General features: G+C 45.6%; 1 protein-coding gene across 1 annotated transcript in view; it reads left to right on the forward strand.

The window, feature by feature from the left end:
* MCHR2 (melanin concentrating hormone receptor 2) overlaps nt 1-13,864 on the forward strand; it is a 618,664-nt gene that overhangs the window by 277,408 nt on the left and 327,392 nt on the right. The gene's annotated exons all lie outside the window — the stretch shown is intronic.

Below are 13,864 nucleotides of genomic sequence, written 5' to 3' on the forward strand. Positions count from 1 at the left end.
AGGGTGAATGCGGCCGGCGCGCTGCTGTGCACGTGGCCATCTTGGATTTCCGGGAGGGGGTCAGGGGAGGCACTTTGGTGACTCTGGGGGACCGGGGAGGAGATTTATCTACCATCTGACATGTTTGTTCATGCCAGATGGGAGATAAATAATTTTTTACCGGTGCTGTCATTTACTGTAACGTGATCATCGGTGTACGGTGTATACCGGTGATCACGTGAGCGGGCACCGGAAAAACCGGCCTGAATCATGATCTCCAGGGTCTCAGCTACCCCTTAAAACCCCGGAGATTTTCTGACGCTGGGGGGTGCTATTCACTTATTTCTGCCTGCCGTTTATAAATGGCAGATCAGAATAAGGCTACATTCACACGAACGATCCGTTTTTGTGGTCCGCAAAAAACGGTCCTTTTTTTCACGGGTGCATCCGTGTGGCATTCGTTTTTCGTTCCGTATACGGTCCGTATGTCATCCGTTTGTCATCCGTGTCCCTTCGTTTTTTTTTTGCGTACTGCAAAAAAACTGAAGGAGGGAAAATACATTAATTTACCCAGGATCAATAGCTTCAACCTACATGAAGCAGTCACATGTTCACTCCAGTGCCATTTTCTACTGCTTTTCACAGCGTAGAGCGTTCTGGTGATTTTCTTGTGCTTGTACACTTCATATCAGTCTTTTCTGTCATTATAATGGCAGAAAGACACATAATGTCCCACTCTCCTGCATTTTGTAATTTTGCACCCTTTGGTGCCTTTCATGTGGCACTAAGGGGTGCTTAGCCTTGTATTTAGCCAAAAAAAAAATACATTTAAAAAAAAATGACGTGGGGTTCCCCCTATTTTTGTAGCCAGCTAGGGTAAAGCAGATGGCTGCACCCTGCTTACTACAGCTGGCAGCTTCACCTTGGCTGGTAATCCAAAACTGAGGGTACCCCACGCTGTTATTTTAAATTAAATAAATAATTAAAAAAAAAACCTCGTGTGGGTCCCCTCAAAATTGGATCACCAGCCAAGGTAAAGAGGACAGCTGGGGTCTGATATTCTCAGACTAGGGAGGTCCATGGTTATTGGACTCTACCCAGCCTAAAAATAGCAGGCCGCAGCCACCCCAGAAGTGGCGCATCCATTAGATGCGCCAATCCTGGTGCTTCGCTCCAGCTCATCTTGTTGCCCTGGTGCGGTGGCAAACGGGGTAATATATGGGGTTAATACCAGACGTGTAATGTCACCTGGCATCAAGCCCTGGGTTTGTCATGTCAGGCATCTATCAGATACCCGACATCACAACCCAGTCAGTAATAAAAAACAAATAGACGACAAACACATTTTTATTTGAAAAAACACTGCCCAAAACATTCCCTCTTTCACCAATTTATTAGAAAGAAAAACAAATCCAGGTCTGCTGTAATCCAAGGGGTCCCCATGATGATCCATACCATAGTCACTGTCCCAGTCAATGAAGAACAGAATGTTCCCCATTGGCTGGGAGAGCAGTGACCTGAGCTAACATCAATAGGTCAGCCCAGGTCACTGCAGGGCATGACAAGTGCTGCTGTCAGGAGCGAGGTACATTACCTGCGGTGACGATCTCCTGCACTGCTGATAGCAGAGCTGTCACTGACTTCAATGACCGCCGCCTTCACAGCCAAGTATCGTGGGAGCCTGTGACGTCACCGCTAGTCACAGTCTCGGGTCGGCAGCGAGAGGAGGAGATGTGACAAGCGGCAGCCATGGAGGACAGTGACAGCGCTGAGGTCAGGAGGGCAGGACTTCATCACCGCAGGTAAGCCGAGCGGGGCCATGTGTGCGGAGTGCAAGGTGGGTGGAGCTAAGCGGGGTAATGTGTGCAGAGTGCCAGGTGGGTGCAGCCAAGTAGGGTAATGTGTGCGGAGTGCGAGGTGGGTGGAGCCAAGCAGGGTAATGTGTGCAGAGTGCCAGGTGGGTGGAGCCAAGCGGGGTAATGTGTTTGGAGTGCGAGGTGGGTGGAGCTAAGCAGGGTAATGTGTGCAGAGGGCAAGGTGGGTGAAGCTAAGCGGGGTAATGTGTGCGGAGTGCGAGTTGGGTAGAGCTAAGCGGGGTAATGTGTGCGGAGTGCGAAGTAAGTGGAGCCTAGTGGGGCCATGTGTGCGGGCGGCGGAGTGCGAAGTGGGTGGAGCCTAGCGGGGCCATGTGGCGCTGAGGACGTCAGTGCCAGGGACTGCATGGCTGGGGACAGGTGAGTGTGAGTGTGTGTGTGTGTACATGCCGAGTGCAGGAGGGGGCGGAGCCCAGCGGGGAAGTGTCGGCTCCCTTCACACGTAACTAGGGTAAATATCGGGTTACCAAGCAAAGCGCTTTGCTTGGATACCCGATATTTATCTTGGTTACCAGCTTACCGCAGGCTGCCAGCGATGGTTCCCTGCACACTGTAGCTGTAAAAAGCCACGCTTTTGGTGATCGAGCCGTTCTCGAAAGTAACTCGATCTGTCGAGCTTTTAGCAAAAAGCTGGAGTTCGAGTTCGATCTCAAGCACCCCCAAAATCACTCGAACATGAAATTGGTGAACCTCGAACCTCGAACATCGCTCAACTCTATTTCTGAGCATGCTCAGGCACTTGGTGCATCAGGGGTCCAGATGACGTGGCGCAATCCCATTGGTCGTGGTGACATCACAGATGATGTGGTGCGATCCCATTGGCCGTAGTGACATCACAGATGACATGGCATGATCCCATTGGCCACAGTGACATCATCAGTGATGTGTGGTCACATGGAAGACCACTCATTGGTTATGGTTTGGCCGGGCCATGGGGATCTCCATCTTGTGGGCTGTCCTTAGGTTATATAAGCCTTGGGCACCCACATGACCGCATACAGGGTTAGGAGGCAGGTGTAGGGCAAGGCGTCGCGGTCACATCAGACTGATTTAGGGTCAGCTGCCGGTTAGGCAGACCTTCTGGACTATGCTAGTATTGGGTTCACTGGTGGTTGGCTGGTGGAACTCCACAGTAGTCCTTGATAGGAGCTAGTGACCTCATTGACTCCTCTACACACCCTTTGAGTCTCTTCCATTGTGGGATACGGTTAGTGTCCACTAAATATCCCCTATTTGTACTGTGTATGCCGCATATATATATTTGCTTCTGTGAAGTAACACAAGTGATAAGTCGTAACCTGACGCTATGAAATAACAGTGCTCGGTAGAGTTTATATTAGAGCATCCGTGTGATCTGTAACATGAGATCTCATGCCTTGGCGCCCTGTGCAGTAACAGAGTTGCCATTACTATAGTTATACTCCATACCTCTCTGTGTTTTAATAGAGTTCATGTTCTTACCTTTACTTTCCTCCCTGTGGGTTCTTTAACTCAAGGGAGTCTGATATTTAGTAGCATTTTCCTAGTTGCAGTTCAGGCACCTATCTACCAGCAGCAGCCATAACATCACTGCACGGTGGACCTTGACTTCTGATTGGCGTATTTCTCCATCTATTAGTCTATCAGCTAGCCATACCGTAACACAAGGCCTAACAGAAAGGGGCCTGGCTGTAACCTGTACAAAAAAATCTGAGGGTTTTTTGTTAGTGATATGGCCATAAGATGGAAGCATACAACCCTCGTCACGGGAACCTCATACTTGTAGGTCCCTACACTATATATAATATAAAAAAAGCTACAAAAAAGAGGAATAATTACTTACAGCAAAGATAGAACTGCAGCTGTACGTTAATTAGGCCAAAAACTACTACTCCTGCAGGATTCAGCTAAGCCCCCACTAGAGGGAGGCATCACAGGTGCAGGAGCAGCAAATCACACACACACACACACTTCCAAACATGGAGGGGGCGATTGCTGGATGGTAAAACTGCACACTGATGGCTTGCATAGAGCGCTGTTCACACTTGCAGATGCACAGTCACAAACCCGCAGCCTATTAGGCGACGCTCATACTCTTAGATCAGGCAGGCTGCCAAGCTGTACTCCATTGCGCTTCATACAGGGCAGCCGGCCGAGCCCCGGGGTGGTACACTAATAGAAAGGGGCCTGGCTGTATCCTGTACAAAAAAATATGAGTTTTTTTTTGTTAGTGTTATGGTCATAAGACGGAAGCCTACAACCCTCGTCACAGGAACCTCAAGCTTGTAGGTCCCTACACTATATATAATATATATAGCCCCTTTCTGTTAGGCCTTGCATATTAGTGTTTCTGTCCCTGTATGATGCGCAGTGGAGTACGGCTTGGCAGCCGGCCAGATCTAAGAGTATGGGCGTCGCGTGTTTGTGACTGTGGACCTGCATGTGTGAACAGTAATCTATGCAAGCCATCAGTTTTATCATCCAGCAATCGCCCCCTCCATGTTTGGAAGTGTGTGTGACTTGCTCCTCCTGCACCTGTGATGCCTCCCTCTAGTGGGGACTTAGCTGTATCCTGCAGGAGTAGTAGCTTTTGGTCTAGGTAATGTACAGCTGCAGTTCCATCTTTGCTGATATTAAGCTCAGGAAAAACATACAGCTGTGGGCTGAAGCCCATCTTGACTGGTTATCAAAAATAGAAGAGATCCAATGCCTTAATTATTTAGACAAATAGGAAAAAATGGCATGGGGTAATACTAACTTTTGACAACCAGCAAAAGTAAAGCAGACAGCTGGGGCCTGGTATAATCAGGGTGAAAAGGTCCATGGTTATTTGTCCCTTCCCAGCCTAAAAATAGCAACTTTCGGCCGCCCCAGAAGTAGCGCATCCATTAGAAGTGCAAAATGTAGTGCTTTTCCCTGCTCATCCTGATTGGGAATTGACAGCTGACATCAAGCCCAGGGGTTATTAAAAAAAATAGGGGTCTATCTCACACTCCCATTAATAACCCATCAAGTGAATAATTAGAAAAACACAGAAAAAAACACTTTGTGTGACTAAAGACTCTCCCATATGCCCTCGTTTACCAATTAATTAAAGAGTGAAAAAACCTGGAAAGTTTGACGATAATCCCCAGGTAATATCCCACTACGCCCATCGATTCCTATAGAGTCTTGTTCTGAGAATGTTCTCAGACCTAGGGTCCATAGTTTATTGCCAGTGAGCACCAGCCCTGGATTTTCTCACTGGTGCTGGCTTCAGCAACCTTATATGACCTCACCACTCTTGGGAATCTTTGGGTGGGATGCTGCCCTCTATGATCATTATAACCAGTGAGATCATGTAAGGTTACTGACATCATCCCCACTCTCACAGGGTACCGCTTTGTTTAGCCGTATAGATTTTAGAATGGGCTTACTTGTGGGGTTTCACTGTTCTGGCATCTGATAGACTCTGTAAATTGCACCCAGAATTTAATCAAACAAAATCTGTTTTCTAAAAGCCCAATGGTACTCCTTTTGATTTGAGTCCTGTTGTGTGCTCAAACAGTATTGTACAACTCATTTTGGTTGTAGGATATTGCCACGTTTGGTAGAAATTGTTAAATCGTTAAACAAATTTTGAGGTTAATTTTGTGTAATTACCACCTGAGAGAATAAAAATTTCAGGCTAAAATAATATTTTAGCAAAAAAAAATGTGATTAAATCAACATTTTAATTAAAAAATATATATATATTTAATTTCATATACTAATGTCATTATTTGCTAATGTTATAATGTTGTTATTACAACTTAAAGGAACAATTCAGATTTGGAAAATGGCCTTGGGTATTAGGGCCAAAATTGGTTCTGCAACTAAGAGGTTAAATCATATGCAATACTACAAAAAACAACCTCAATTCTACAAATTTATTGAAAGAGATGCTATGACATTTTATTGTGCAGTATACAATAACAATTTCTCATTATTTGACAGGAACATCTGTTCATCCGTAGAACAAAGCATATGTAGCCTTCTCTATTACATTAATTACAATATCCCCACAAGATAAAAATATTGATCCAGAATTAGTAACTGGATGGTAAGAAGGGGAAAACATAATTACATCATAAAAATGTTTATTCAGAATGGGAAGGGAATATATTTTGTGCATCATTTTAATTTCATCAATAGGTTTTAAAATCTGTTGAAGTGAACAGCTTGGGAATTTGTGACTTATACAGAACCTTTCACTGGATTTGTTAAATTAAACTTGGCACCTCCTACAATTGGTGCTGGTCCATTAAGTCTGAAATGGTTTTTAGTTTTCTTCTGTGCCCCACTGTACCAAAGTTATAGCCTGTGGAAGGACATATTTGCCACTGGCCTCAGCTGCGAGGAGGTACCAGTTGGTTGTAATAAATTAACGTATATAGATTATTTTTTGCGTGTCCATCTCCTAATTTCCCACCAGAGAAGTTATTAAAGATAGTGTTTTTATTGGATAGGAAGGCATGCTTTCAAAGAGTTTTTTGGAGACACATACTGTATTTTCCAGTTTGTAAGATGCATATTTTTCCCCCAAAACTGGGAGAAAAATGAGGGTGCATCTTAGAAACTGCATATGGCTTGGGGGGGGGGGCAGTGGTGGTACAGGGTTGGCAATACTGAGGGCTCCGAGGGGGTGTCACTGCAGTTGAGCAGCTCAGGAGGGTCAGTGTGCTGTAACAGAGGGTTGGTGATACTGCGGGCTTGTGGGTTGTCACGGCAGTGGGCAGCATTGATCTGTGGGCTGCTTGGAATCGCCAGAGGTTGACATGATGGACTTCAAGAAAATGGTTGCCAATCTATGCATGCGCTGCTTCTGAGGCCATTTACTTAAAGTCCATCACGTTAACGGCCGAAGCACATCGGCAGATCAATGACGCCCACTGCTGTGAAACCACACGAGCCCGCAGTGTCGCTGACCCTATTCCCACTGACCCTCTTGAGCCATGACACCCCCTCCTCCGAGCCCGCAGCATCGCCTACTCTGTCTCCTGTGTTCTTCCTGAGCCACTCCACCACAGCCACCCCCCTGGTGAGCAAATATAAGAGGCACTAGGATTATAAAAAGGACCCTCATTTTAACACAAAAACATTTTTTTCCTATTTTCCTCCTTCAAATTGTGAAAGGATCAGCTAAGTCACCATTTCACTGTACCTTTCACAAAGTGTAGGGCAGTTCTATGTTGACTAGAGACATCTGCCCACACCATGACACCGCCACCATCAAAAGCTCATCTGGTGACAACAGTGGCTGATGCACAGTGCTCTCCTTGACATCTCCACAATGGTGGGCTGTCATCATTTCTGCTCAGCGTGATTTGACTTCCATCAGTGAACTGTACTGAGACCCACTGGTCACTTGTCCAGCAAGAAGATTAATCCTGTGTCTTGTGGTGTGGTCAGGTACCCTTGCAGGTTGCCTAGCATGCAGACCATGCTGATGTAAATGGTTTTGAATTGTCTGATGTAACACTTGGGTGCCTCTCACTACACTTAAATGTGCCTAGAGTTTTGTTGCCGTTATTATCCAGTTCCAAAGGGCATTGTTCACAATGAAGCGGTCATCAGTCTGATCTGTAGTCAAAGGACATCCATTTCTATGCCTTTCTGTGACTCTTCCAGTCTCTCTGTATTTCTGTTGTAACTTGCTGATGAAACTCTCTGACATTGCCACTTCTGTCTGGGGACATCCTGCTTGAAGCCTCTTAATGGCGAGGTAGTGTTTATCAATTGTTAAGTATCATCTTGGCCTCATGATGTCAAAGTCTGAACAGCATGATGAGGGGGACTGGTTAAATACCAATTCTAATTGAATTCCGAAATGTATTGGGTGATTCATGGACTAAACACCTGTTGTGAATTTTGCTGTTAAGCTCCTTTTTAGAGAACAGCAAGTTGCGCAAAAACTACTGAAACACTGAACAGTTGGATAAGTACATTTAAAATCACATTAAGTTCACCTGAAAAAGTTAGAGAGCATTTTAGGATCATCCTGAAATTTAACCTGAAAGCCAAATATCCCTAACTTTTTGTGAGTTGTGTATTTTGACATTTCAAAGTGTTTTACAAGAGTTTTCTGACAAACACTTTGATGGAGAATACTGAACATAAATGGGGAGTCTTTAAACATGTATTATAGGATTTTTTTATTCTCATTAATCATTATTGAATTTTGCTGCTATTTGTGTTATAGGAAACTTGAAGAAAGTGTACACTCTCTGGTAAAAAAAATGTCCAGTAATTAAAATAAACTATTATGGTTTATTAACTTAAGTTTTACCTAGTATAAGATAGAAAACAATGCTAAACTTCAAAGGCTGAGACAAAGTTATTTAAAAAATATACCCATACCTAAAATAATAAAATCTGGTAGATGTTTCCAGTTCTTTCTTTCATACTATAGAAAATGTTTTTCATCCAATAAGAGCAGTAGATTGGCAGAAAGAATAGCATTGTGTGAAGATTTTTGAATACCCAAACTGAGTTTTAAACACCCCATAGAATGAACAATAAGAATTATTTAGTTTTTATTTATTAAAACTCATCTATTCCAGCTCAGTATTTGCTATTAACATTCAGTCAGAATAATAGCTTCTCTTTTAAAAATGAGTGTGTTTCAGACTGCAGTTCAGAAATGAATAGCAGGTTTGAAATATCAGACAATATTTGTGTATATAGCGGTGTATGCGTTTAAAGTACACATTACAAAAAATAATTTTTAATGTATACATAACAAAAAACATTTTTTTTTTATACATTTCAAAGCTAATTTCATGAAATCGAACATACTATCACCGTACTTCATTGTTGCCTGCTGACATTATAGTAAAACATTCCAGCCTTTCCGCAAACAAATTGCCTTTTATTACAGTTAAACACACTACTCAATAAAGACAAGTGAATTAAATTGTGCAGGATTGTATTCGAGTTGAATTACCTGAAAATCGAGGTTTCAAGCAAATTCAAACATTTTGAGATTAAAACTACTTGTCCAGCATCCTTTCCCAAATTGTTGAAGCATCATAGATCATTGTGCACAAGCTTCCTCATAATGTCTTGCAGATATGACATTTTACAGATTATCATGCCTTGTAATGTGTTTGGCACTCCCTACACAGTTCCCAGTTGAGCAGTTTGTACAACATTTTCCATTTCCAGAGTCACTGGGTAAAATTCTCTTTTCTGTAGCTTCTAAGAACCCCCCCCCCCCTCTCTTTTGCCTGTAACTCTTATGGTCTGCAGGATCCTTTTTCTGCCCTACACATAAAGGGTAAGCTTTTATGATCAGCAGAGTTCTTCTTTTCCTGTAGAATGTAAGGTTTTATAATCAGCATGGTTCTCTCCCTCCTGTAGAGTGTAAGGTTTTATGATCAGCATGGTTCTCTCTCTCTAGTAGAATGTAAGGTTTTATGATCAGAAGGGTTCTCTCCCTCCTGTAGAGTGTAAGGTTTTATGATCAGCATAGTTCTCTCCCTACTATAGAGTGTAAGGTTTTATGATCAGCATGGTTCTCTCCCTCCTGTAGAGTGTAAGGTTTTATGATCAGCATGGTTCTACCTCTCCTGCAGAGTGTAAGCTTTTATGATCAGCAGAGTTCTTCTTTTCCTGTAGAATGTAAGGTTTTATAATCAGCATGGTTCTCTACCTCCTGTAGAGTGTAAGTTTTTATGATCAGCATGGTTCTCTCCCTCCTGGAGAGTGTAAGGTTTTATGAGCAGCAGAGTTCTTCTTTTCCTGTAGAGTGTAAGGTTTTATTATCAGCATGGTTCTCTCTCTCCTGTAGAGTGTAAGGTTTTATGATCAGCAGGGTTCTCTCTCCTGTAGAGTGTAAGGTTTTATGATCAGCATGGTTCTCTCTCTCCAGTAGAGTGTAAGGTTTTATGAAAAGCAAAGTTCTCCTTTTCCTGTAAAGTGTAAGGTTTATGATCAGCATTATTCTCTCTCTCCAGTAGAGTGTAAGATTTTATAATCAGCATGGTTCTCTCTCTCATTTAGAATGTAAGCTTCTATGGTCGGCAAGATTCCCTGTCTATTTCTCTTCTCTACCAAATGTATTTTATGAGCAATTACAAGTAGAGATGAGCGAACCGGTCCCGGTTCGGCTCGAGGCGGTTCGCCGAACGGGGGGTCTGGCTCGAGTTCGGCTCGTCGAACGTTCGACGAACCGAACTCGAGCCCATAGGAAACAATGGCAGGCAATCACAAACACAGTAAAACACCTAGAAAACACCCTGAAAGGTGTCCAAAAGGTGACAAACAACTCACAACATAACACAAACACATGGGAAAGTGACAAGGACATATACTCATGTGAAAACAAAACAGCTGGACAAGGAAAAAGAGGGAGACACACAGATATATGAGTATATGCAAAGAAACATCGATTCCATTATTGTGCAACTTGAGCCCTGCTCATTTTAGGCTTCCAATCTGGATAAATTGCCTGAGCTCGCCACGTACGCCTTGAGGATCTTGTCGTGTCCTGCAGCCAGCGTTCTCTCGGAACCTGTCTTCAGTGCTGCTGGGGGTCTGCTGGCAGATAAGCACACGTGTCTGTCCACTGACAATGTGGACCTGGCTCTCAGAGGACTTTTCTTCCCCTGGGTCAGCCAGGGGAGGCGAAAGGCACGCGTATTTTTGAGAGTGCTTCATGCAAAGCATCTTTTTCTTTGTCAAAAGGGGGGCTCAACCGATGCCAGTCAAGTGGGGTGTGTGTGGCCCAGTTAGTGGCAACGAGGGAGACTGTGGTTGGAGTCCCCTCGCTGTGTCTCTAAAAGAACCAAGATGAACAAGTCATGGCTCTCAGAGGACTTTTCTTCCCCTGGGTCAGCCAGGGGACGGGAAAGGCACGCGTATTTTTGAGAGTGCTTCATGCAAAGCATCTTTTTCTTTTTCAAAAGGGGGCTCAACCGATGCCAGTCAAGTGGGGTGTGTGTGGCCCAGTTAGTGGCAACGAGGGAGACTGTGGTTGGAGTCCCCTCGCTGTGTCTCTAAAAGAACCAAGATGAACAAGTCATGGCTCTCAGAGGACTTTTCTTCCCCTGGGTCAGCCAGGGGACGGGAAAGGCACGCGTATTTTTGAGAGTGCTTCATGCAAAGCATCTTTTTCTTTTTCAAAAGGGGGCTCAACCGATGCCAGTCAAGTGGGGTGTGTGTGGCCCAGTTAGTGGCAACGAGGGAGACTGTGGTTGGAGTCCCCTCGCTGTGTCTCTAAAAGAACCAAGATGAACAAGTCATGGCTCTCAGAGGACTTTTCTTCCCCTGGGTCAGCCAGGGGACGGGAAAGGCACGCGTATTTTTGAGAGTGCTTCATGAAAAGCATCTTTTTCTTTGTCAAAAGGGGGGGTCAACCGATGCCAGTCAAGTGGGGTGTGTGTGGCCCAGTTAGTGGCAACGAGGGAGACTGTGGTTGGAGTCCCCTCGCTGTGTCTCTAAAAGAACCAAGATGAACAAGTCATGGCTCTCAGAGGACTTTTCTTCCCCTGGGTCAGCCAGGGGACGGGAAAGGCACGCGTATTTTTGAGAGTGCTTCATGCAAAGCATCTTTTTCTTTGTCAAAAGGGGGGGTCAACCGATGCCAGTCAAGTGGGGTGTGTGTGGCCCAGTTAGTGGCAACGAGGGAGACTGTGGTTGGAGTCCCCTCGCTGTGTCTCTAAAAGAACCAAGATGAACAAGTCATGGCTCTCAGAGGACTTTTCTTCCCCTGGGTCAGCCAGGGGACGGGAAAGGCACGCGTATTTTTGAGAGTGCTTCATGCAAAGCATCTTTTTCTTTTTCAAAAGGGGGCTCAACCGATGCCAGTCAAGTGGGGTGTGTGTGGCCCAGTTAGTGGCAACGAGGGAGACTGTGGTTGGAGTCCCCTCGCTGTGTCTCTAAAAGAACCAAGATGAACAAGTCATGGCTCTCAGAGGACTTTTCTTCCCCTGGGTCAGCCAGGGGACGGGAAAGGCACGCGTATTTTTGAGAGTGCTTCATGAAAAGCATCTTTTTCTTTGTCAAAAGGGGGGGTCAACCGATGCCAGTCAAGTGGGGTGTGTGTGGCCCAGTTAGTGGCAACGAGGGAGACTGTGGTTGGAGTCCCCTCGCTGTGTCTCTAAAAGAACCAAGATGAACAAGTCATGGCTCTCAGAGGACTTTTCTTCCCCTGGGTCAGCCAGGGGACGGGAAAGGCACGCGTATTTTTGAGAGTGCTTCATGCAAAGCATCTTTTTCTTTTTCAAAAGGGGGCTCAACCGATGCCAGTCAAGTGGGGTGTGTGTGGCCCAGTTAGTGGCAACGAGGGAGACTGTGGTTGGAGTCCCCTCGCTGTGTCTCTAAAAGAACCAAGATGAACAAGTCATGGCTCTCAGAGGACTTTTCTTCCCCTGGGTCAGCCAGGGGACGGGAAAGGCACGCGTATTTTTGAGAGTGCTTCATGCAAAGCATCTTTTTCTTTTTCAAAAGGGGGCTCAACCGATGCCAGTCAAGTGGGGTGTGTGTGGCCCAGTTAGTGGCAACGAGGGAGACTGTGGTTGGAGTCCCCTCGCTGTGTCTCTAAAAGAACCAAGATGAACAAGTCATGGCTCTCAGAGGACTTTTCTTCCCCTGGGTCAGCCAGGGGACGGGAAAGGCACGCGTATTTTTGAGAGTGCTTCATGAAAAGCATCTTTTTCTTTGTCAAAAGGGGGGGTCAACCGATGCCAGTCAAGTGGGGTGTGTGTGGCCCAGTTAGTGGCAACGAGGGAGACTGTGGTTGGAGTCCCCTCGCTGTGTCTCTAAAAGAACCAAGATGAACAAGTCATGGCTCTCAGAGGACTTTTCTTCCCCTGGGTCAGCCAGGGGACGGGAAAGGCACGCGTATTTTTGAGAGTGCTTCATGCAAAGCATCTTTTTCTTTGTCAAAAGGGGGGGTCAACCGATGCCAGTCAAGTGGGGTGTGTGTGGCCCAGTTAGTGGCAACGAGGGAGACTGTGGTTGGAGTCCCCTCGCTGTGTCTCTAAAAGAACCAAGATGAACAAGTCATGGCTCTCAGAGGACTTTTCTTCCCCTGGGTCAGCCAGGGGACGGGAAAGGCACGCGTATTTTTGAGAGTGCTTCATGCAAAGCATCTTTTTCTTTTTCAAAAGGGGGCTCAACCGATGCCAGTCAAGTGGGGTGTGTGTGGCCCAGTTAGTGGCAACGAGGGAGACTGTGGTTGGAGTCCCCTCGCTGTGTTTTACATGCTTTTAGAAGGGCATGAAATGGCTTGGAGGTTGACTTTCATCATATGCAAACTGTTGGCTACCAAAATGCTGCCTTTCCAACAACTGTGGTTATAGGCAATGAGGAACATACTGATGAAGATGAGACGCAGATACCCGATTGGGATGACAACTTAAATATTCGGTCAGGGCAAGAAGAAACTCGGTCTGAGGGGTAGGGGAGTGCAAACACAACAATTGATGATTAAGTTCTAGATCACACCTACTGTCAACCCACAGGCAGACACTCGAGGAGGTCAACAGAGGCGGTGGAGGAGGATGCAACCGACGTCGAAGTAACCTGGCGCCTTCCTGGACACAGTCGGAGCACTGGTAGCACGTCTACAACTGCATCCTCAGCCACCACTCTGCCTCTGAGCATTATTCGGGGTGGATCAACAGGTCGCATGGCCTCTAAGCCTTGCCTAGCCAGGTCCTTTTTTGACATAGAAAAAGATCGCCCAAATTATGTGATCTGTAAAATTTGTCATGGTTCTCTTAGTAGAGGTCAAAACCTCAGCAGTTTGACAACTTCTTCCATGAATCGTCACATGAATAAATATCATATGGCCCGATGGGAAGCTCACCGTGCTGCAATGCGGCCTAGCGGAGCGAACCATCCACCGCCTGCCCCTTCCAGTGCATCCGCGCGCTCGTCATCTTCTAGGACTGTGGGGACAGCTGTCACACCTGTTTTTCCACCCACAACTTCCACCACTGTAACCGCAACAGGCAGTTTGCTTGGTAGGTCGTCAGTTGGTTTGGAAGGGGAAACAAGTGAGTGTG

Source organism: Anomaloglossus baeobatrachus, chromosome 3 (assembly GCF_048569485.1).
Source record: "Anomaloglossus baeobatrachus isolate aAnoBae1 chromosome 3, aAnoBae1.hap1, whole genome shotgun sequence".
Lineage (NCBI taxonomy): Eukaryota > Metazoa > Chordata > Amphibia > Anura > Aromobatidae > Anomaloglossus > Anomaloglossus baeobatrachus.